General features: G+C 40.5%; 1 protein-coding gene across 10 annotated transcripts in view; it reads right to left on the reverse strand.

The window, feature by feature from the left end:
- LOC146395993 (uncharacterized) overlaps nucleotides 1-21,490 on the reverse strand; it is a 544,253-nt gene that overhangs the window by 295,748 nt on the left and 227,015 nt on the right. For 2 of the 10 annotated variants that reach the window (XR_014829615.1, XR_014829616.1), the window contains 2 exons: nucleotides 3,176-3,272; nucleotides 1,171-2,288 (listed from right to left, as the gene is read on the reverse strand). The exons of 5 other annotated variants lie outside the window; for them this stretch is intronic. The gene's annotated coding sequence lies outside the window, so the exon portion shown is untranslated. Of the gene's footprint in view, nucleotides 1-1,170; nucleotides 2,289-3,175; nucleotides 3,370-20,769; nucleotides 20,990-21,490 lie in introns of those variants that run through there. 3 more of the 10 variants (XR_014829614.1, XR_014829621.1, XR_014829613.1) reach the window with 2 other exon arrangements.

Raw genomic sequence — 21,490 nt, forward strand, 5'->3', positions numbered from 1 at the left:
GTAACAAGAACTATAATAATAATAGTAAATATTTGCTATTATTTATTATTACTACTACTAGATAACTTTTATTGAGGGCTTACCCTGTGCCAGATACCATTTTAAGATCTTTACATGTATTAACTCCTTTAATCTGCACATTCCCCACATGATAGATACTTTTATTATCATTCTCATTTTATAGTTGAAGATATAGAGATTCAGAGAAGATACATGACTGATAGTAAAGGGCAGAGCCAGTTTTTGAACCCAGACTCACTCCAGAGTCTGTGTATATAACCACCTTCAATGTCATTTCTAATCTTGGCACAAAGTAATAAGGACCTGATTCAGGGCTTGTACGTTGGCTCAGGAGGTGGAAAAGAAGGAGAAATGGAAACGCAAAACACTGCAGAGAAAGACTCCCAGACCAAGGTGATGGCGTCACCATGGGCAATGAAAGGCAACAGAGAATCTGGAAATAGTCACACTGTAAGAGGTCTTAGAAGTCAGTCTAGTCTTATGTTTCCAGATGTGGCTGAGCATCTGAATCAACCAGGAATTTATTAAAATACAGATCCCAGGACCCTCCATAAAATGACCAAATCAGGCCTATTCAATCAATATCTCTACAGCAAAAGAATTTTTAAAAAGCCCTCCAGACAATTTTGTATCCAGCCTAGCAAAAATTTAGAAGTCCAATTCTACTAACTTTTGACAAAGATGTACAACAGCAAGAATGTTTACCAACTGCCAGTGATAGCATTTGGGATAAATACTTTGGGGAAAAATACATGTATGTTAAAACTATGGAAATGCATTCCAGATTATATAACCAAGAGAAACTCTTGCACATATGCACAAGAAAATCAGAGGAAACTAGAATGGATAAAATAGCATTTCTGTGTTATTAATAAAAGGGCAAACAAACGTCCATCATCACAGGAAAAGATAAAAAGTGGTATATTCATCCAATGGGCTACTACTCTATATGAATGAAAATTAATAAATGATAGTTTCACATATTTAGCATCAATAAATCTCATAAAATAATATACAGTCAAAAAAGATAAAGTCACAAAGTATACACGACTTCATTGATGTGTTTGTTCAAAACCCAGCAAAACCAAACAATATTTTTTCAAATAAATGCAAATTTAATTTTTAAATTAAAAACACTTTTTAATGATAGAAATTACTTTTGTAAAAAATTTTATTGGAGTATAGTTGACTCACAATGTTGCATTAGTTTCAGATATAGAACAAAGTGAATCAGTTATATGTATACATATATCCATTCCTTTTCAGATTCTTTTCCCATATAAGTCACTACAGAGTATTGAGTAGATTCCCCTGTGCGATACAGTAGGTCCTTGTTACGCATCCATTCCATATACAGTAGTGTTTATATGTCAGTTCCAACCTCCCAATTTATCCTTCCCCCCAACATTCCCCATTTGGTAATCATAAGTTTGGTTTTGAAATCTTTGAGTATGTTTTTGTTTTGTGCATGAGTTCTTTTATACAATTTTTACTAGTTTCCATATATTAGTAACCTCATATAACATCTGTCTTTCTCTATCTGACTTCACTTAGTATGACAGTTTTTGGGTCCATCCATGTTACTGCAAATGACATTATTTCATTCTTTTTTGTGGCTGGGTTATATTCCATTATTCCATATATATTCCATATGTACCACATCTTCTTTATCCATTCCTCTGTTTATGGACATTTAGACTGCTTCCATGTCTTGGCTATTGTAAATAGTGCTGCAATGAATACTGGGGTGCACATATCTTTTCAATTTATGATTTTCTCCAGATATGTGCCTAGGAGTGGGATTGCTGAATCGTACGGTAGTTCCATGTTTAGTTTTTAAAGGAACGTCCATATTGTTTTCCATAGTAGCTGCACCAATTTATATTCCCACCAACATTGTAGGAGTGTTCCCTTTTCTTCACAACTTCTCTGGCGTTTGTTTGTAGACTTTCTGTGGAGTGCACTGTAGTTTTGATTTGCAGTTCTTTAAATAATTAGTGATTTGAGCATCTTTTCATGTGCTTTTTAGCCATCTATCTGTCTTTTTTGGAGAAATGTCCATTGAGATCTTCTGAAAAGTTTTTGATTGGATCTTTCATATAAAGCTGTGCGAGATGTTGTATATTTTGGAGATTAATCCCTTGTCGGTTGCTTCATTGCAAAGATTTTCTCCTACTCTGTGGGCCAAATAAGGTTTTTAGGAGTATACTTACAGGTAATAAAATTATAAAGAAAAGCGGAAGATTGAAAAATTCAAGATAATGAATCTGGAAAGGAAAATTCACAATGTTATATGAGAATAGTATATGAGATTTTTTAAATAATATGTTTTTTTTCTTAACTGAGTGTTGGATACACATGCAGTTTTTTTTTTATTTTTTATTTTTTTTCTTTGAGGCCACATGTGCAGCATGTGGAAGTTCCTGGGCCAGGATCAAACCCTTGCCATAGCAGCTGCCTGAGCTGCAGCAGTGACAATGCTGGGTCCCTAATGTACTGCACCACAGAGGAACTCTGCAGTTGTTTTATTATTCCAGAAACAAAATATTTATTTGTGTATATGATGGCATTAATAATTTCTCAAATGTAAGAAACATTGCTCAAGATATATGTATATTTACTTCAACATTTTTTTGTTTGTGAAACAGAAAGTTTGAATTTTTAACAGTAGGGGATTGGTCAAATATATTATAATAAATCCCTTTTATGGGATATCGCATAGTTATTCAGAAGAATAAGTCTAATCTCAATCTATTGACCTGGTTGGATGTCGATAACATATTAAGAGAAAAAAAGCAAATTATACAAAAACATGTACAATTCCACTCATTTTAATAAACAACCACAAAATAACCACCAAAATGAAACTCTATATATTTGTATATGTTTGTATGAACATGAAAACCAAGTATGGACAAATGCACTGGTGAAGAGGTTGCCAATTGCCTTCCTTTCACCCATTCTCTCCTTCCTCTTTATCACTAGTTTCTATCTATGCATCTTGCCCCTCAGAATAAAATACTACATTTCCCAGCCTCCCTTGCTATGTCTCTGATCATCTAATTTAGCTTCAGCCAATAAGATGTAGACAAAATTGTGTGCTTAAAGGGAGATAATTCAGATGGGAGGGATTCCTCTACCTCTTTTTTATTACCTTTGCCTTTCTTCCTTCTTCTGGCCTTCAGGGTGTCTCTGTTGGCTGGAGCTGCAACAGCCATTTTCGGATCATGAGATGACTTTGAAGATGACAGCTATGAACGAGGATAGTGGAACAGAGAGACAGAAGCCTGATTTCTGATGACATCATGAAGCTACTACACTCGCCCTGGACATCCTATTTCTGGATATCTTTTGGGTGAGAAAGAAGTAAGTTGTCTTTTCTATTTAAGTCTGAAAAGAGTGCAACATTATCAAATTTTTTTAACTATTATTTTTATTTATTTTTATTTTATTTATTTTTGTCTTTTTGCCATTTTTTGGGCTGCTCCCGCGGCATATGGAGGTTCCCAGGCTAGGGGTCAAATCGGAGCTGTAGCTGCCGGCCTACACCACATCCACAGCAACTCGCGGGATCTGAGTCACGTCTGCAACCTACACCACAGCTCACAGCAATGCCAGATCCTTAACCCACTGAGCAAGGCCAGGGATCGAACCTGCAACCTCATGGTTCCTAGTCGGATTCGTTAACCACTGAGCCATGACGGGAACTCCTATTTGTTTATTTTTAAAGTAGAGCTGATTTACAATGTTGTGCTAGTGTCTACTGTACAGCAAGGTGACCCAGTCATACATTCTCTCTCTCTCTCTTTTTTTTTTTTTTTAAGGGCTATACCTGCTGCATATGGAAATTCCCAGGCTAGGGGTCAAAATGGAGCTACAACTGCCAGTCTATACCACAGCCACAGCAATGCAGGATCTGAGCCACATCTATGACCTATACCATGGCTCATGGCAACACCAGATCCTTGACCACTGAGCGAAGCCAGGGATCGAACTCACGTCCTCATGGATACTAATCAGATTCCTTTCTGCTGAGCCACAAAGGGAACTCCTCAATTTTTTTCTTTATATGTCCATACTGTTCAACTTCTTAAAACAAGCACATGTAGGAGTTCCCGTCGTGGCGCAGTGGTTAACGAATCCGACTAGGAACCATGAGGTTGAGGGTTCGGTCCCTGCCCTTGCTCAGAGGGTTAACGATCCGGCGTTGCCGTGAGCTGTGGTATAGGTTGCAGACGCGGCTCGGATCCTGCGTTGCTGTGGCTCTGGCGTAGGCCGGTGGCTACAGCTCTGATTCAACCCCTAGCCTGGGAACCTCCATATGCCGCGGGAGCGGCCCAAGAAATAGCAACAACAACAACAACAAAAGACAAAAAAAAAAAAAAAAAAAAAAAAAAAAACAAGCACATGTAAATTTATAATTTTTTCCTTTTTTTTTTAATTGAAGTATAGTTGATTTACAATTTTGTGTTCATTTCTACTCTATGGCAAAATGACTCACATGATTTTTCTCTTTTTTTTGAATAAAAAATTTATTATTTTCTTTTCAGGAGAAAGGGAAATACACTACATTTTACAGCTCACATTAACTGGTATTTGGTCTAACTCTCCCTGGCACAGGTGTCAACAGCATTAGGTGTTTTAACCAGAACCAAGGTATTTACCCCCAACAGACAGAATGTACACAAACCGCAGACAACACTAGAGGACTATATGCATATTATTTATAAATGTATATATCTCTGAATCACTGCTAACTCCAAAACTCCTGGTCTATATCTCCACTACTCCCCACTTCCTTGGCAACCACAAGTCTGTTCTCTATGTCTATGAGTCTGTTTCTGTTTCATAGATAGGTTCATTTGTAGCACAGTTTAGATTCTAGATATAAGTGATATCATATGGTATTAACCTTTCTTTTTCTGACTTACTTCACTTAGTATGAGAATCTCTAGCTGTATCTATGTTGCTGCAAATGGCATTTTTCATTATTTTTATGGCTGAGTAGTATTCCATTGTATATGTATAGGACATCTTCTTTATCCACTTATCTTCTCAATGGACATCTAGGTTGTTTCTATGTCTTGGCTCACATTAATTTGGAGTTGGTCCTAACACTCTTTATTGTGAATAGTGCTGCACTGAACATAGGAATGCATGCATCTTTGTGAATTATAGTTTTCTCTGGATGTATGCCCAGGAGTGGAATTGCTGGATTGTATGTTAATTCTATTTTTAGTTTTTTGAGGAAACTCCATACTGTTTTCCATAGTGGTTGCACCAACTTACATACCTACGAACAGTGTAGGTAGGTTCCCTTTTCTCCATACCCGCTCCAGAATTTATAGACTTTTAAATGATGGCCATTTTGAAGGGTGTGAGGTAGTACCTCATTGTAGTTTTGATTTACATTTCCCAAATAATCAGTGATGTTGAACATCTTTTCATGTACCTACTGGTCATCTGCCTGTCCTCCTTGGAGAAATGTGTATTTAGGTCTTCTGCAAATTTTTCAATTGGATTTTTGTTGTTTTTGTTGAGTTGTATGAGATGTTTGCATATTTTGGAAATTAAGCCCTTGTTGGTCACATTTTTTGCAAACATTTTCTCGCATTCCATAGGTTGTCTTTTCATTTTGTTTATGGTTTCCTTTGCTTTGCAAAAATTTGATTAGGTCCCATTTATTTATTTTCATTTTTAATTTCTAATGCCTTGGCAGACTGACCTAAGAAAACATTGGCACAATTTACGTCTGAGAATGTTTTTCTATGTTCTCTTCTGGGAGCTTTATGGTGTCATGTCTTATGTTTAAGTCTGTAAGCCATTTTGAGTTTATTTTTGTGTAAGATGTGAGGGTGTGTTCTAACTTCATTGATTTACATGCAGTTGTCCAACTTTCCCAGCACCACATGCTGAGGAGACTGTCTTTGTCCCATTGTATATTCTTGCCTCCTTTGTCAAAGATTAATTGACCATAGATGTGTGAGGTGATCATGTGGCTTTTGTCTTTTATTTAGGTGGTGTATCACATTGATTGATTTGATATGTTGAACCATCCTTGTGAACTTGGGATGAATCCCACTTGGCCATGGTGTGTGATCTTTTTTATGCGTTGTTGGAATTTGGTTTGCTCATACCTTGTTGAGAATTTTTACATCTATATTTATCAAAGATATTGGCCTGTAATGTTCTTTTTTGGTGATATCTTTGCCTGGTTTTGATATCAGGGTGATGGTGGCTTCATAGCATATCTTTGGGAGTGTTCCCTCCTTTTCAATCTTTTGGAAGAGTTTGAAAGGATTGGTAAAAGCTCTTTGTATGTTTGGTGGAATTCACCTGTGAAGCCAACAGGTCCTGAATTTTTGTTTGTAGGGAGTTTTTCTTTGTTTTTAAATTACAAATTCTGTTTCACTCCTAGTGATCAGTCTGTTCAAATTATCTGTTTCTTCCAGATTCGATTTTGGTGGGCTGTATGTTTCTAGAAATTGTACATTTCTTCTAGGTGGTCTTATAATTTAAAGGCTCTCTAAATATGTATTTTTAAAAGAAATAAAAAGAAAGCCTTCCTTGGGAGTTCCCGTCGTGGCGCAGTGGTTAACGAATCCGACTAGGAACCATGAGGTTGCGGGTTCAGTCCCTGGTCTTGCTCAGTGGGTTAACGATCCGGTGTTGCTGTGAGCTGTGGTGTAGGTCACAGACGCGGTTCGGATCCCAAGTTGCTGTGGCTCTGGTGTAGGCTGGTGGCTACAGCTCCGATTAGATCCCTAGCCTGGGAACCTCCATATGCCACGGGAGTGGCCCAAGAAATGGCAAAAAAAAAAAAAAAAAAAAAAAAAAAGAAAGCCTTCCCAGTTCATATGATGTGATGGACAACATGTTTGGAAACTTCCTCTCTCATTTCACAAATAAGAAAACTGAGGCCTACAGTTCATACAGTGAGTCAGAGGTAGACCAGAACTAGAAACCAGATCTTTGAACTCCCAGTCCAGTGTTCTTCCTTTCATAGCAGAACAGAAGATATTTTAAAATGTGAGATTCTGAGAAATCTGAAGCTTAGCAGAAACAAAGTAGAAATAGCCTGGTTTCTGAAAGGTTTCAGGTTTGCAAGGAAGATTTAAGTGCCTAATTCAAAAGAGATGACTACACAGAAGGCGAGAAGTAGGTTTGAATCCAGATGAAATAACAATTTTGTTCTATAACATTTTCTATGTAAGATTTGGCATTGTTTTAAGTAGCTGAAACCTGTCTAGGGATTTAGACATGTGACAAGTTTCAAAAAATTAGAAACCTTTTATTTTCTGACTTGTCATTGGGAAAAAAGAACACCCATCCAAGTCTTAACATGTGGACTTCCTTTCCCCCTTACTAAAGGAATATTTAAAACTCTCAACTGTGAACCTCACAGATAAATTAAATCAGATGATTAAACAGTATCATATAAATTGAACAAAACATAATTTTAAGCACTTATAAAGGAAATACAATCTTCTTTTCTTACCTAAAATGGAAGACAACTTAGGGTCATATTTTTAAACTACAAATTTCTACACATTTCTGAAGTTATACTTTTGTTCTCAGTAGATTTTTTAGTCTCCAGCAAATTATTTACATAATGCTCTTGTTCAACTATGAAAATTCAAGCCAAAAAACTGGACTCTTTCAAGGTTAAAATATAAAAATTAGGAAAAAACCACTTGAGTTCACTCAGATTCATTGCCTTACATCACATGTTAGTTTATTCACGCTTGCCTGCTATGGACAACCCACTGATGGGACGTGGCCATTCCACCTGCTCCTTTACTAACACAGGCATCTCTCATTTTCATGAGAGTTTCATTTTTGCTCACTTCAATTACAGAGTTGAGAAAACATTTTATAGAAACTTTTGGTGCTTTTTCAAATCGTCAGCTCAAAACATGTAAAGAAATACTAGATTTTTTTACTAAATATTGACTTTTCCCAAGTTTCTTTCTCATACACAAAAGTGACAAGGTGACACAGACAGAGTTACAAGACATTATTACAAGCGGGTTTTTTTGGGGGGCATGGGTTGGCTTTTTAGGGCTGTGCCCTCAGCATATGGAAGTTCCCAGGATAGGGGTCAAATCGGAGCTGCAGTTGCTGGCCCATGCCACAGCCACAGTAACATGGGATCCAAGCCGCGTCTATGACCTGGATCCTTCACCCACTGAGTGAGGCCAGGGATCAAACCCTTAGCCTCATGGATACTAGTCAGATTCGTTTCCACCAAGCCATGATGGGAACTCCTGACAAGTGATTTTTAATTACTACTTTGTTGAAAGAGAGCCTTCCTCTTCTACTGTCATGGAGTAAGTGCTCATTCCATTATTTCTACAATTCTAGAAAATGGAACAAGCTAAATGTCATTGTCACTAATGCAAGATCAATATCGTGTTCTATGGAATTCGGGAAAAGAAGAAAACATACTGCACTTATAGTTGTTCTTATCTTCTCTAAAATATAATAATCAACTTCTTAATAAACTAAGAAGCTCAAGACATAAAGATGTAAGTGAGTAGCACTTCAACATTTCAGAGAACACATGTTGCTAATGGCCTTTCTACTCATCTCCCTTCACTCATACATATACCTGTGGGACAGAGCACACATTGAACTTGAGTATCAAACACCAGAGCCAATTTATGGCAGGTGATGGGAAACAGTCTTACCTCTAGAAGCAGTTCATTTTTCAGTGCCAAAGACAAAGTGTTTAGTAGGTATTTTATAGGCCATATCTCTAGTACACTGCAAAACATCTGTAGTTGCTCAAACTAAAAGTCCTTCACTCGGGATGAGTTCCCACTCTGTGTGTGTGTGTGTGTGTGTGTGTGTGTGTGTGCGCGCACGCGTGTGTGCGCGCGCGCACGTGCACATATATGTTCATGCACACATATATGTATGTGTACAAAAGGGTGCCCAGCAGATGATTCTTTGGAAAATTTAGAGGAAACAGCTTTGAATGTTGGCACTGCATCTTTCCCTACGAGCAACATCTTGGGTGTTTTGGGCTGAGTTCTAGGCTCTACATCAGCAAACTGACTGTGTGTGATCCTGCCTCCCACTCTGGCCTCAAGTTTCTCAGTTATCAGTTTGGAGTGGCACCGCTTCCTCCGCCTAATTCGCAGGATGCTTGGCAGTGAGAATAAATGGGAGCAAGTCCTCTGAATACTTGTAGCACTAGGAAATCAAAGGCATCCTGGAGGACACTCTTAGCAAGAGGAGGTGTAAACTCCTTGCCCACCGCTTGAAAAGATCACCATAGGACCAGTGCAGAGTAATTTCTTAAGCAAGGAGGAGGCATTGCATAACAAAAGGTCTTGATTAAGTCGCATTTGGGAAAGTAAAACAGACCTATCTTTTTATAGAATCTCTATGTGCCAAAGACATGATCATCACAGACAGAAGAAAAAAGAGCCAGTGGCTCCGGCAAGCCCTTTTGTCGCCATCCCAATGTCCCCTGAGGGGCTACCCCAGACCCAAAGTGGAGTGCCTCACCCCCCTCTACAGCCCACTTAGTGAATCACCACATTGTAAAGTGTTTACCAGTTTTTACATGAATAAAATAAAAATTAAGTTTCCTGGGTGTATATGGTTTATCACAGTAAGTCTGTGTTAATATTTCCTAATCATAGTGACCTCAGCCTGCCAGAATGCACAGGCCCCCTAATCCTTGCTGTAATGTTTTCTCATTAGCTACGCAGCATTGCCACACCAGTGGCAGCAACCAAGCTCCGCCTCAGGCACCACTGGAATTAATTACTAGAAGAAACACTGCTGTTTTGAATTGTCATCTTGAATTTATCACTTGCCACTTAATGTAACTCATCTGACCTAATACCTCTATTGTGTCACCAGGGGCCTTGGCACGGGCTTCACCAGGGTAATAGCAGGGGGGTTCTGTATACCTAATGTGGCTGAGATGCCAAACACACAGCTGCTGGAGGCCTGGTTAAAAATCCTACCCTGGAGGCAAAGCATGCTAACAATGCCCCTAGCAAATTGCAGATTACCCATACGTCATGTTCTATCTGAAGCTAAGAGTGATTCAAAGGTAGGCCCGATACATCTAATTTCTGCTGCTTGGAGAAGATAATCTTTCATTCCTTTCGATGTAACAGGCCTCACCATTGGTTTCTCTTATGCTATGTTTTTGAACATAATGAAACTGGCTATTCATGTATGGAAGGAAAAGGGGCTCTGGGGGACCTGTAGTGCTAGGTCTGGGGCCCTTTTCATATAAATTCTGAAGAAATTGCTCATTAAATTACTCACACAAAGAAATGCAATTTCACCATTGGTTATGTTACCCCAGGAAAAGGAACAAAAGTCCAACCCAAGTTGAAATTTGTGCCGCACTTCTGCACAGTTACAATTTCCCCTACACTTGTGAGAATTATTCTACATTAGCTCTTTTTAAATGCACATTTAATAAGGGAATTAATGACTGGGTTAGTTTCACTAAGCCTGAGAAGTTATTTCAGTATGAAAAATAAGCTTTGATGCATGCTCTGAACAACAGCCCTCTTTATCAAATTTTTCATCTATAAAAATCATATACCTGTAATCAACATTTTTCAAGTTTTCTGCCCACTTTGGCTTCACCTAAATGTCATTATTTCCATTTTAAAGTTAGTCTTTCAGTTTTTCAATAGCTCTTACTTCAAAATATGACATACACATGCATGCACACATATAGATGTATAAATGCTAGCCCCTAGAAGCTTATAGACATAATAATATAATACCATAATGTAACACCAGAGCATGAAAATCCTACTGATGAAATAATAAGTAAAATAGATTTACTTTGATAATGACAATTCCCAGCCTATTTCATAGACAAAAACATTTCCTTCGGTTCCCATACTCTACACTATGCATAGTAAACTTTGGAAGATGTATAAGGCCATATAAACATTAATAGTTACACAATTGTGTTGTTTTAGAAAGACTATTTATAGAGAAAATACAAAATGCCTCCCCAAAGTATACTTAGACCTAAGCCACCATAATCTTCCTGCTCATACAGCGGGAAATCTAATACACCAGCTCAATAAACCTGGAGGAAACAAAGGTTTTATGTAGCATTAAGTGTCACAATATTAAAATGCCCATATTACTTTCAATTGCTCTTATAAGCTGCTCTTTAACAATCCAGAAAGTTGAGTGCCATTATGAGAAGAATATTGTCCTACATGGTAAAGGGTAGAGAAGGAAAATCAGAAACCGAGCCCCTTCACCTGTCCTGATGATCTCTGATTAATACTATTGTGCTTCTACACAAGGGTCTCTCCTCTCAAGCTCTTCTGTTTTATACCATTTTGAGTTGTCAGGGTATGTCCGGTCAAAGGTGACATCGCATTTAAAAGGGTGTCAAAAAGCCTTGACTGCAATGCCAGCTCAGCCACATAACCTCTTTTGAAGCTGGTTTCCTTTCCTTTCCTGTTAATATACACTGTGCGCGAGGAGCTATTGAGGCTATAATTAGAGATTGTAAAGCTCTTTCAAAATACCAAGGACTTCATTCCACAAATGCTCGTTACAAATGGTAATGTAGCAACAACAAAAGATCAGCACCCCTGGAAGTTTAAGTTTCCCCCAAACGGGGACAGTTGCTTTTGTGAGTTTTGCAGAGATTCCAGCACTCTGTAGCTGCCTAATTAATACCTAATGACAATGATGAACCACTGGTGATATTCAGCTAACTAATTGGGGTTTTATAATATCTCAGAAAGTTTCAACTTAATGGCCATTAAAAGAAAGTATCTTCTCTTTCTATTGCACCTGCCAACTCCCCAAACCTTCTACAAATAGAAATTCATTAATTAAGGTTCTTTAATGAAATATTAATGACACAAAAGTATATTTTGAAAACCTAAGAAATACTGATAGTGTATTTTAGACAACAATTTCCCCCTTTTTGTTGCTTGGGCAAGCACAGGCAAGGAGGCCAGACAATCCTCCATTGGGGTTGGTGGATCCAAATCACAGGGCTGTTTTTCACATTCTTTAATGTCAGGATGAGTTGAAGGCATATTCAATAAATATGCAATCTTTCAGGGCTGTGTGAACTTAAGACTTCATGATAGTCTCATAAAAGGAAGCATGACATTTATAAAAGATGGGGTAGTTTGCATGCAGGCAGTGGGCAAAACTCTTTCTCCCTCCGTGCAGACAGTCTGGGTACTGCAGCCTTCAGGGAGCTCTGAGGTCATGCCTTAGGGTAAAGCCTGGGAGCTAGATTATCTTCCCCCACCCCCAACCCTGGTTAACTTTCACAGCCCCACACCCATACAAACCCTCTTCAGGCAGGCCTCAATGAAGAAGCTCTGTGAAGCCTTCTGCTGATCTTTAGATATTTTTAAATGACTTATAATGAAATATTTTTAAATCCCAACTGTTGGCATTAAACATGTACCAGGCCATGCTGGATGCTGGGAATCAATGGCACGTAGTGCTGCTGCCTTGTAAAAAAAGAAATCCTAAATGGTTTGTCCTAATGTTATTGGCAGATGTGGTTTTATACTTTTAAATTTCTTGGAGTTGCTGGAAAGGAAAAGAGAACATATAGATTTGCCTATGCAGATTAAATGACATCATAAAATACCTGACTGGAGAGCACGGGGACTTGCTGTAGCTTGATTACTTGCTGTTGAAATAGCTAGAGCAAAGGAGAAAGTGTATCATCTGCAAGTGAATGTTTTCAATTACTTTTTATCGTGCTTGGTCATTCTCACCACAACGTATACACTGGGATGAAAGATTATTTTATGTCCTAAGTGAAAGAAATGCACATGCGGCATTTACTCTGCAAATGGAGATAGTGTTGCCTCTCACTACTTTGAAATATGACAAATCTGTGGCAGTACCTATAGGGTCACCAAAATGATTCTTTATTCCCTTTCATCTTAATATCCAAGTTGATCACAGTTAACTGTAAGGACCAGATAGTCCACAGAGTTCACACATTCCTAGGTAATAATTGTGTAATAGGTGTTAAATACCTTAGTATTTAACATCAAATATACTGTTTCTTTCTGGACTAGAAATGCAATTATTAGATGACGCGTTTTTAAAATTACCTTTTTAAAAACAACTGTAAGACAATCATATCTTATAGATTAAGAATCAAAGACGAAAATACGCCACTTAATGGAAGCTGTAGCCACAATGTAAACAACTCTAATTAATTCTTCCAACCTGAACTTGCTAGAGCAGGAAGTCATCACTGAAGGACACAGCTCAGGACAGCCACTGAGAAAAGCTGACCCACTGAGCCAGGGCCATTCTACATGAGGGTCCTTAGACATATATCCCTGGCCATATATCTTTGCCTTATCCTGGGTCTCCAAGAACCAGCATAGACGCCCCCATACACACACCTCCCACCTGCCTCTTGACTCCATAATATCTTATTTGGAGCTAGGGCGAGGGAGATTTCTTGCAAAATATCTTTCCCCACCTAGCAAACAATCTACCTAGGAGCACATTCCTAGTGCTGATGACTGAGAGGCTGGGCTCATCGCAGCCATTGTCATGCAAGCACAGTTGTAAGTAATAATGTGGCCTTTAATGACGGAATGATGGACCTGCCAAACACTTGCTCCTGCCATAGACTGCTTGCATTTCCCTGCTGGAGAGCACAGAGATGCCCATCTGGGAGTTATTAACATATCCTCGTCAATTCAGAACCGACTTTAACATAATCCATATTTGTTGGAGAAAGTCCAGCATCAGCTTGAGAACAGCAGTCACGTGCTTCAATGACACATTTCAAACAGCACACACGGAGCATGCTTGGGCAGCTAAGCAATTCAGAAATGCAAATAGCTGAAGCACTCTCCTGACTAGATAAAAAGGACAAATCCCTTTTGGCAAGAGACTGGATGTCCTCTTAATGTCGCAGGAAAACAACCAAATCAGGAAAGGTACAAATTCCAGGGGCATTGATTTAGGTTTGGTGGGTCTCTTTGCCTTTATTCCCATCATGTTGATGCAATCCATCTCAAGTCGACCCTGGACTTCCATGGTTGTCAGGCAGAGCTGTTTGTCTGGGATGCAGGAATACAGATGCTCTTAAGCCAACAGTGTTTCACATTGCACGCCTGCTTGTTGACATATGTATGAGCATATACCTCTCCCTTTAAACACACAGCAAAGAGCTATGGGCTCCATTTCAACTTTGTCTCAGTTCTCATTCCGAATGGGTTTTCTACTATAAACGCATCCTTGGAAGAAGCTGGATTGGTTAAACCTCTAAATGTGAGTCCTCAGGAAATCAAATTATATCAAAATATCATGTAAGGGCTCTAGAAATAATCTCCAAACTTGGCACTGGGCTTTGTGGGTACAGAACGTGCCTCCCACTGATACCTTCTCAATGATTTTAGCATTACAGTTCATCAGCTAAATTCCTTGCATTGATAGATATTACTAGTGATATCTATGTTTTATAAGCGAAATAAATTAAGGAATAAGGAAGGAAAAAAGCATTTTTTTCCTTGAGGCTACCTATTCATGTGGATTTTAGTGAAACTACAATAAAACCCATTTTTAGATTATATAAACCAAAGCCAAACACAGATTCTTCCTTCAAATATTTACATAGGCCCACAGGGCAGAATCCCTAGATCGTAGTATTATACCACTATTACCTATTCTGCATTTGATACTTACGTTGTGTTATGTGAAAGAATGTTCTTGTTCTTAAGAGATACATGTTGAAATATTTAGGGATAAAGAGTTATGATATATGCAACCTTCTCTTACATCATTCAGCAAGAAAAGAAATAATAATGAATATACATACATTGAAAGAGAAAAACAAATGTGGCAAAATGCTGACAACTGCTGAACCTAGGTGATGGCCATATGTGTGTTCCTTGTACCATTTTTGTGTGTTCCCCCCCTCCACACCCCCAAGGCGTATGGAGTTCCCAGGCCAGGAATCAGATCTGCAGTCATGAGATCCTTAACCCCCTGTGCTGGGCCAGGTATTGAACCTGCGTCCCACTGCTCCCAAGACACCACCAATCCAATTGTGTCACAGAGGGAACTCCCCCTGTATCATTTTGGAAATTTTCAGTAGGCTTGAAATTTTTCAAAATAAAAAGTTGGAAGTGAAATAAATTAGACTCACAGATACTAACTTGGAATTTATAAAAATAGAATTTACTGTTTGGAAGCTTTCCCTTGTTGACTGTTTTTTGCTTGATGATGACATTTTGTATAAAGGTGGAGTCTCCTTGAAGGAGAGGGAAACAAAGTAATAAAAATGGAGGGGAAATACCATACTAGGGTACAGGAGAAAGAGGTGGAAGAGACAAAGGAAACAGGAGTGAGAGAGAGAAGAACACGGCAAGGAGGAGAAAGCGTACCCCAGTGCAGTCCTGAGTCAGAGCAACAGCAGGAGCAGGCGAGGGCAATGCCCTGAGGCTGGGAAGAAGAAGAGCAGGTCTCTGGAGTGAGGTCTCACCTGAGGGGAGGGATAATGCAAAAATACCACTCTCTTCCAGCAAGCAGAAAAGGATTGGGCAGCCCAGCTGCTAATGGCAGCATGCATTTTCTTCCAGTAGGGGGCAGAATTCAGCCACAAGGCAACCTGAAGGCTAGACTTAGGGTTGTGCTATAGGGCTGGACACAGTCCATGCAGTGGAGGGTGTGCCCCCTACACTTCCTTGTTGGTGTGGGAACTCATTAGACCCTAATAGGATGGAAGGGGCAGGGCTGGTGGGGAAAGGTGTCTTTAGCCTTTTGATATGTCTCTACCTTTGTAGTTTGGGAAGGTTGTGTAAGCTTTGACTGAATATAAAAATCATAAAATAGCAGATAATTTGCCTTCATTAGAACATATACATTGTTTTTAATTTATCCCTGGGAACTGCAGAAAATGATGAGTACTAAAGTTTCATTTCTCAACCCCCTGGTTAGGTCTGCGCCCCTTATCAACAGAAAGTAGCCAGCTTGGTCAGCACCCCTCTTCCCTCAAGATTAAAGAATGATCAAAACATAAAGGACACTGAAACCATGGGTAATCATTAATTAAATCCATTTCACCTGTAACCTCCCTTTGCTAATCTAGGTCATTTTAATTGTCACTCCAAAGACTTGCAGGCCTCCAAGCAGCATGGAGTTGAAACAATGAGATGTTTGCCTGAGTTGTCGTCAGGGAACTTGGTGGGAGTCAGCCACATCTAGTTAGAGCTGAGTTGGTTAAGACTGGATAGGACCACAGATCCTCCACCTGGGCACGCATGAGTGTCCCCTCAATGACCTTGTGGCATCAGAGGTCCGAAACCCCACGCTCAGATCATGTTAAGCACATGCAGGGGCCTGTAGCTTAGTTACACCTGCGTGGAGATTACTGCACCTCTTTCCAATCACCACTCCCACGCCCCAGACCTTGACTCTGCTTCTTCATTCTTTTTTTTTTTTTTTTTTTTTGTCTTTTTGCCATTTTCTAATGGCATATGGAGGTTCCCAGGCTAGGGATCTAATCGGAGCTGTATCCACCAGCCTACGCCAGAGCCACAGCAACGCTGGATCCAAGCCGCGTCTGCAACCTACACCACAGCTCACGGCAACACCGGATTGTTAACCCACTGAGCAAGGGTAAGGATCGAACCCGCAACCTCATGGTTCCTAGTCGGATTCGTTAACCACTGCGCCACGACGGGAACTCCTGCTTCTTCATTCTTTATCCCATAAATACTCCAGCCTCTTGCCTTTGTGGAGGCAGATCTGAGACTTGTTCTATGGCTCCTTGCTTGGCTACCTTGGAAATAAACCCTCTCTTGGCTGCAAACTTGGGCATCTCAGCGTTTTGACCTGCTGAGCAATAGGCAATATAAAATCTGGTTAGGTGACAATGATGGTGAAAGAGGTCACTACAGTTGTTCAGCCCAGGTTAGGAGCTGAGATACACTCAGATAGAGTGTCTATAATAATGAGTAGCCATCAGACCAGGAAGAGGCATAGATATAAAAACCTGAGGGAATAAAGGGAGGGACAGACAGGGGCAGACAAGAGGTCTGATGGGTGGGAGCCATCATGTAACTATGGGTTACCCCATTCTATGGCTACACCCACTTGGGTAGGTCACTCTAATAAGCCATCTCAGGGTAAAGCAGCTTCCGTGATCTCTTTCACCTCCACATTCTGTGGGGAACCTTCCATTATTGGCTCATCAGCCTCAGAGCCCAGAAATCTCCATGGACTGGTCCCCAAAGTCAAGTGAGCCAAAGTCTGGTCTTGAAATAAACTGAGGCAGAAAGAAGTTTAAAGAAGATGCTTGCCTTTGCCTTATATGTCATATTCTCCCCACAGTTACTAAATAGTTTAGAGCAACCCTATTTATACCGAAAGAAAGAAAGAACTTCAAATAGAGTTTCAAAATTCACTGTCAAGGTCAAGTAACCAGTATTAAACAAAAGACCTTGATAGTTCATAGACCCAGAAGCAGAAGAAATGTTGGTCTGTGTTCCTTCTTTACAACTCACCCCTGTCCCCACTCTCAGCATCGTAACGTCTTTCTGTGACACCTTCTAGTTTTCTGCTCCCTTTGACATTCACTTAATCTGATCTGCCTTATAAAAAAATGCTAGGGGAGTTCCCATTGTGGTCAGTGGTAACAAACCTGACTAGTATCCATTAGGACACGGGTTTGATCCCTGGGATAAGGGATCCCCTGGGTTTTGCTCAGTGGGATAAGGATCTGGTGTTGCCGTGAGTTGTGGTGTAGGTCGCATACGTGGCTCAGATCCCACGTTGCTGTGGCTGTGGTGTAGGGTGGCAGCTGTAGCTCCAATTTGACCCCTAGCCTGGGAACTTCCAAATGCTGAGGGTGCAGCCCTAAAAAAAAAAAAAAACTAGGGGGTGGAGGTGAGGATTTGTTCTGGGCCCTGCACTGGTCCTGGAGATGATCCTGGGCAGAGAGGCACTGGGGGATCTGAGCAAGCCTGCTCAGGAATCAGGTCCAGAACTGTGTCCTCTGCGGTTTTCTCCCATGGAGTTCAGGGCATTTGGCTTCTTTGATGATACTTTGCACAGAACATTCAGTAGGACGAGACAGTGGGTTTTCCATGTGGGCTCTGAGGAAAATGCCATATGACTAATATAAAAGCTTAGTCTGACCATAGCACATTAGAAGTTAGATTCTAGGGAAATCATGTTTGTTCTCTTAAATATGGCAAATCTTCAGCCAAAGGCAGCAAATGAGGTGCCTGCTCCTTCTCACGAAGGGGAGGTTTGCTCGGGTCACACTGTGAGGCAAATGTATGTAGAATATTGCTGATTCAAGCTAAATTGCTGCTTCATTAGGGTTATTTGCTATTTTATTTGAAACTTGAATTTCTCACAAAAGCATAGCAGAGGGGAAAACATCGTTGCCTGAAGTAAAAAGAGACCTAAGGTGCCACCTCTCCACCAAATATTCCTGGCCTCACACATGCTTCCCTCTCTTCTCCCACGCTTTGCCCTGATTTGGCTGCACTTCTTTCACAGTTCTATGAAAGACTCATTTCTCCAGCCATCTCCTAGAGCCTGTGCCAGGGGCATTCATGCTTTAAGATTGGCAGTGTTGAGATAAAACCTACATTTAAGACAGCAAGATAGCAGCAAACAATCTTAGTTCCCATCCATTGAATCATCAAACCTGGAGTCATAAGAGAATGGAAAGATCTAGAATATGGAATTCTGTCCAGTAGACCAAAGCAATCTGGATCCCACAGAAAGTTTTGCAAGGAGGGTGATAAAAGCAATGAAGATTTACTGTGAGGATGTGTCCATTGCTTATTTCCAGCCCTACAGAGCAGCACCCTGGCATTTCTGGGAATAGCCTCAGATTTTGCTCCCTGAAGGGTGCACACACAACACACTGAGCCACATTTGTGAATTCAAAGTGTTAATCTGTCAGCCATGTTTTGGAACAAACTTGGGTGTCTCCACTGCCTCAAAATGGTAGTATCTGGTAAAAATCAGATATAAACCACTTAATAGGGCAATTTACTGTAAGATACATTGTTTCAGTGGCTTGTGTGCACTCCAACCATAACAATGGGGTACCAGAAGGTCAAAGAAGTGAGATATCTATTTCTAAACCATCACTCTACTCCTGCATCTTCAAGGATATGGGTACCACTATCCACTTCTTACAATAACAAAGATCTTCACTGGATTGAAAAGCTATGATTCACTTCTATAGCTGTAGTCTCTTCCACTGGGGCCAAAGTCACACCAAATAACAGGAAGATGCCACTTCCACTCTTGTAGTTACTGAATCTCTTTTCTCTCACGAGGAACAGATGACAACTCTTGCTCCCTCGCTCCACCTATAGGTGGCAGAGAGTCAAACCTGTGTGGAATAGCTCTAACACCCCCATCCCCCTTGGTTAAAATAGACAAGGACAGTGGCTCAAATGCTTAGCCGCATCAGAATCCCCTGGAGGACTTGTTATACCACAGTGTGCTGGGCCCTGCCACAGAGTTTCTAATCAGTATGTCTAGGGTGGGGCTGTAAATGAACATTTCTAACAAGTTCCCAGAAGATGCTGATGGTTGATGGTCTGGGCACTGTATTTTGAAACCACTGGGGTAGGTTATGCTGCAGTAATAAGTGACCCCCAAATATCGGGTTTATCTTCCATGTATGTCTCAGGCCTGACTCAAGGCAGCTATAGCTCTACTCTGGGTCGTCCTCTCCAGGACCTAGGGATGGGACAGCCTCTGATGGGAACATTGCCAGTCCTGTGGCAGAGGGCAAAGAGGATGTGGCAAACTACTGGTTGGCTTGTAAAGTTTTGGCTTATGTTTCACTGGTTGAAGTCAGTCATGTGGCCAAATTTGATGTCAGTGGCAAGTGAGGGACTGGACAATTTTGTGAATAATTACATCATTTACCACACCCCCAATGTCTGTTATCTCCTTCTCCTGTAGAAAATGAGCTGGTTTCGACTGGACACATGGCTGCCTTGAAATAAAGACTGAATGTCTCGGTATTCTCTTGCAGGAAAGTATTGACCAATACCAACTATAAACAAGGGGATGTAAGTAGCATGGTGGATAGTCATTCCAGAAACTTCCCTGAGAGTACCCGAGTCGCTCTTTGTCTCCCCTCTTTTTCCATCTTCTTGTCTACAGTGCTGATGCTAGCATTTTGGAGCATGATGTCAAGGCCATGCCTCTAATAGAAAAAATATAAGGTGTGTAGGGCACCATATCACCTATCCACACTGGTAGATGAGAGAGAAATACAATTCTATCTTATTTAAACCACTGTTATCTTGGGTTTTCTGTCTCTCACATCTGAATATAATCCTAAGTAATATATGCTAAGAAGGTTTTCTTTTGAAGTCTGCTCACTTCTGTCTGCTGTTTCTTGTGTCCCACTCATCCATCATCATTGGTGGTTTTCTGAGCTTCGGAACCTATTTTTTTTCCCTTCACTCTATTTCCCCTCATTCTTAGCAACACAGTGAGAATGTCTACAGAAGGAGGTCAACTATAGCTTCATTCTTTCTAGGAACATAGACTAGACTGTCGATACACAGAATCCGATGGTGGGGAAAGTGACCACAAAAAGGAAAAGCTTACCTAGCTAGATCTTGCCTAAGGAACTTCCAAAATAGTCTTTACTGCATGGTAACAAAGATGACAATGTTCCCCCCCTGCAATTTGGGAACATTTCTGATGTCTGAGTTTTTGTGATTTGCCTGCCGCTTGATCTCTTACCTGCCCACAAGGAGAAAGGACGATGAAGCGTAAATGTTTAAAGAGGATTGTTCGTGGCCCGTGGTGTCCATGCTTCTCTCCTCTTCCTTCTCTCCCCTCTTCTCTGCCTCCCCATCCCCTTCTCTGTGCTCTTTGTCAAGTCTTTTCCCACCCTGCCTGTTTTTAGCATCTTCACAGTCATGGTCTCTTGTCCATGTCTCCCCACAGACTGAGGGAGCATCTGGAGAAGAGGAAAGAGGGGAGTGAGAACAAAAGGGAAAAGGCTGGAAAGGGGGACAGAGAGGAAGCAAGTGGGAGAGCTTACTTAAGAAGCTTAAGAAGCCCTTCCTGAAGCAAAGCCAGAGCCATGCATGTTCAAGGCTTCTCCAGGACACAGTAAAGAGCTTAGGAAAGTAATCCAGCTGTTTTCATCAATGCACAGAAATAAGCTACCACGTTAGTTACACAAACTGGTTTGTGAACCATAAATATGTACATATTTGTCAACTTTTTTTTTTTTTTTGGTCTTTTTGCCATTTCTCGGGCTGCTTCTGCGGCATATGGAGGTTCCCAGGCTAGGGGTCCAATCGGAGATGTAGTCACCGGCCTATGCCACAGCCACAGCAGCATGGGATCCGAGCCACTTCTGTGACCTACACCACAGCTCACGGCAACGCCGGACCCTTAACCCACTGAGCAAGGCCAGGGATCGGACCCTCAACCTCATGGTTCCCAGCCGGAT

This window comes from Sus scrofa, chromosome 15, assembly GCF_054392235.1.
Source record: "Sus scrofa isolate SSC_HxYL_T2T_F1_AM1 chromosome 15, Sscrofa_HxYL_maternal_Yorkshire_Landrace_v2.0, whole genome shotgun sequence".
Lineage (NCBI taxonomy): Eukaryota > Metazoa > Chordata > Mammalia > Artiodactyla > Suidae > Sus > Sus scrofa.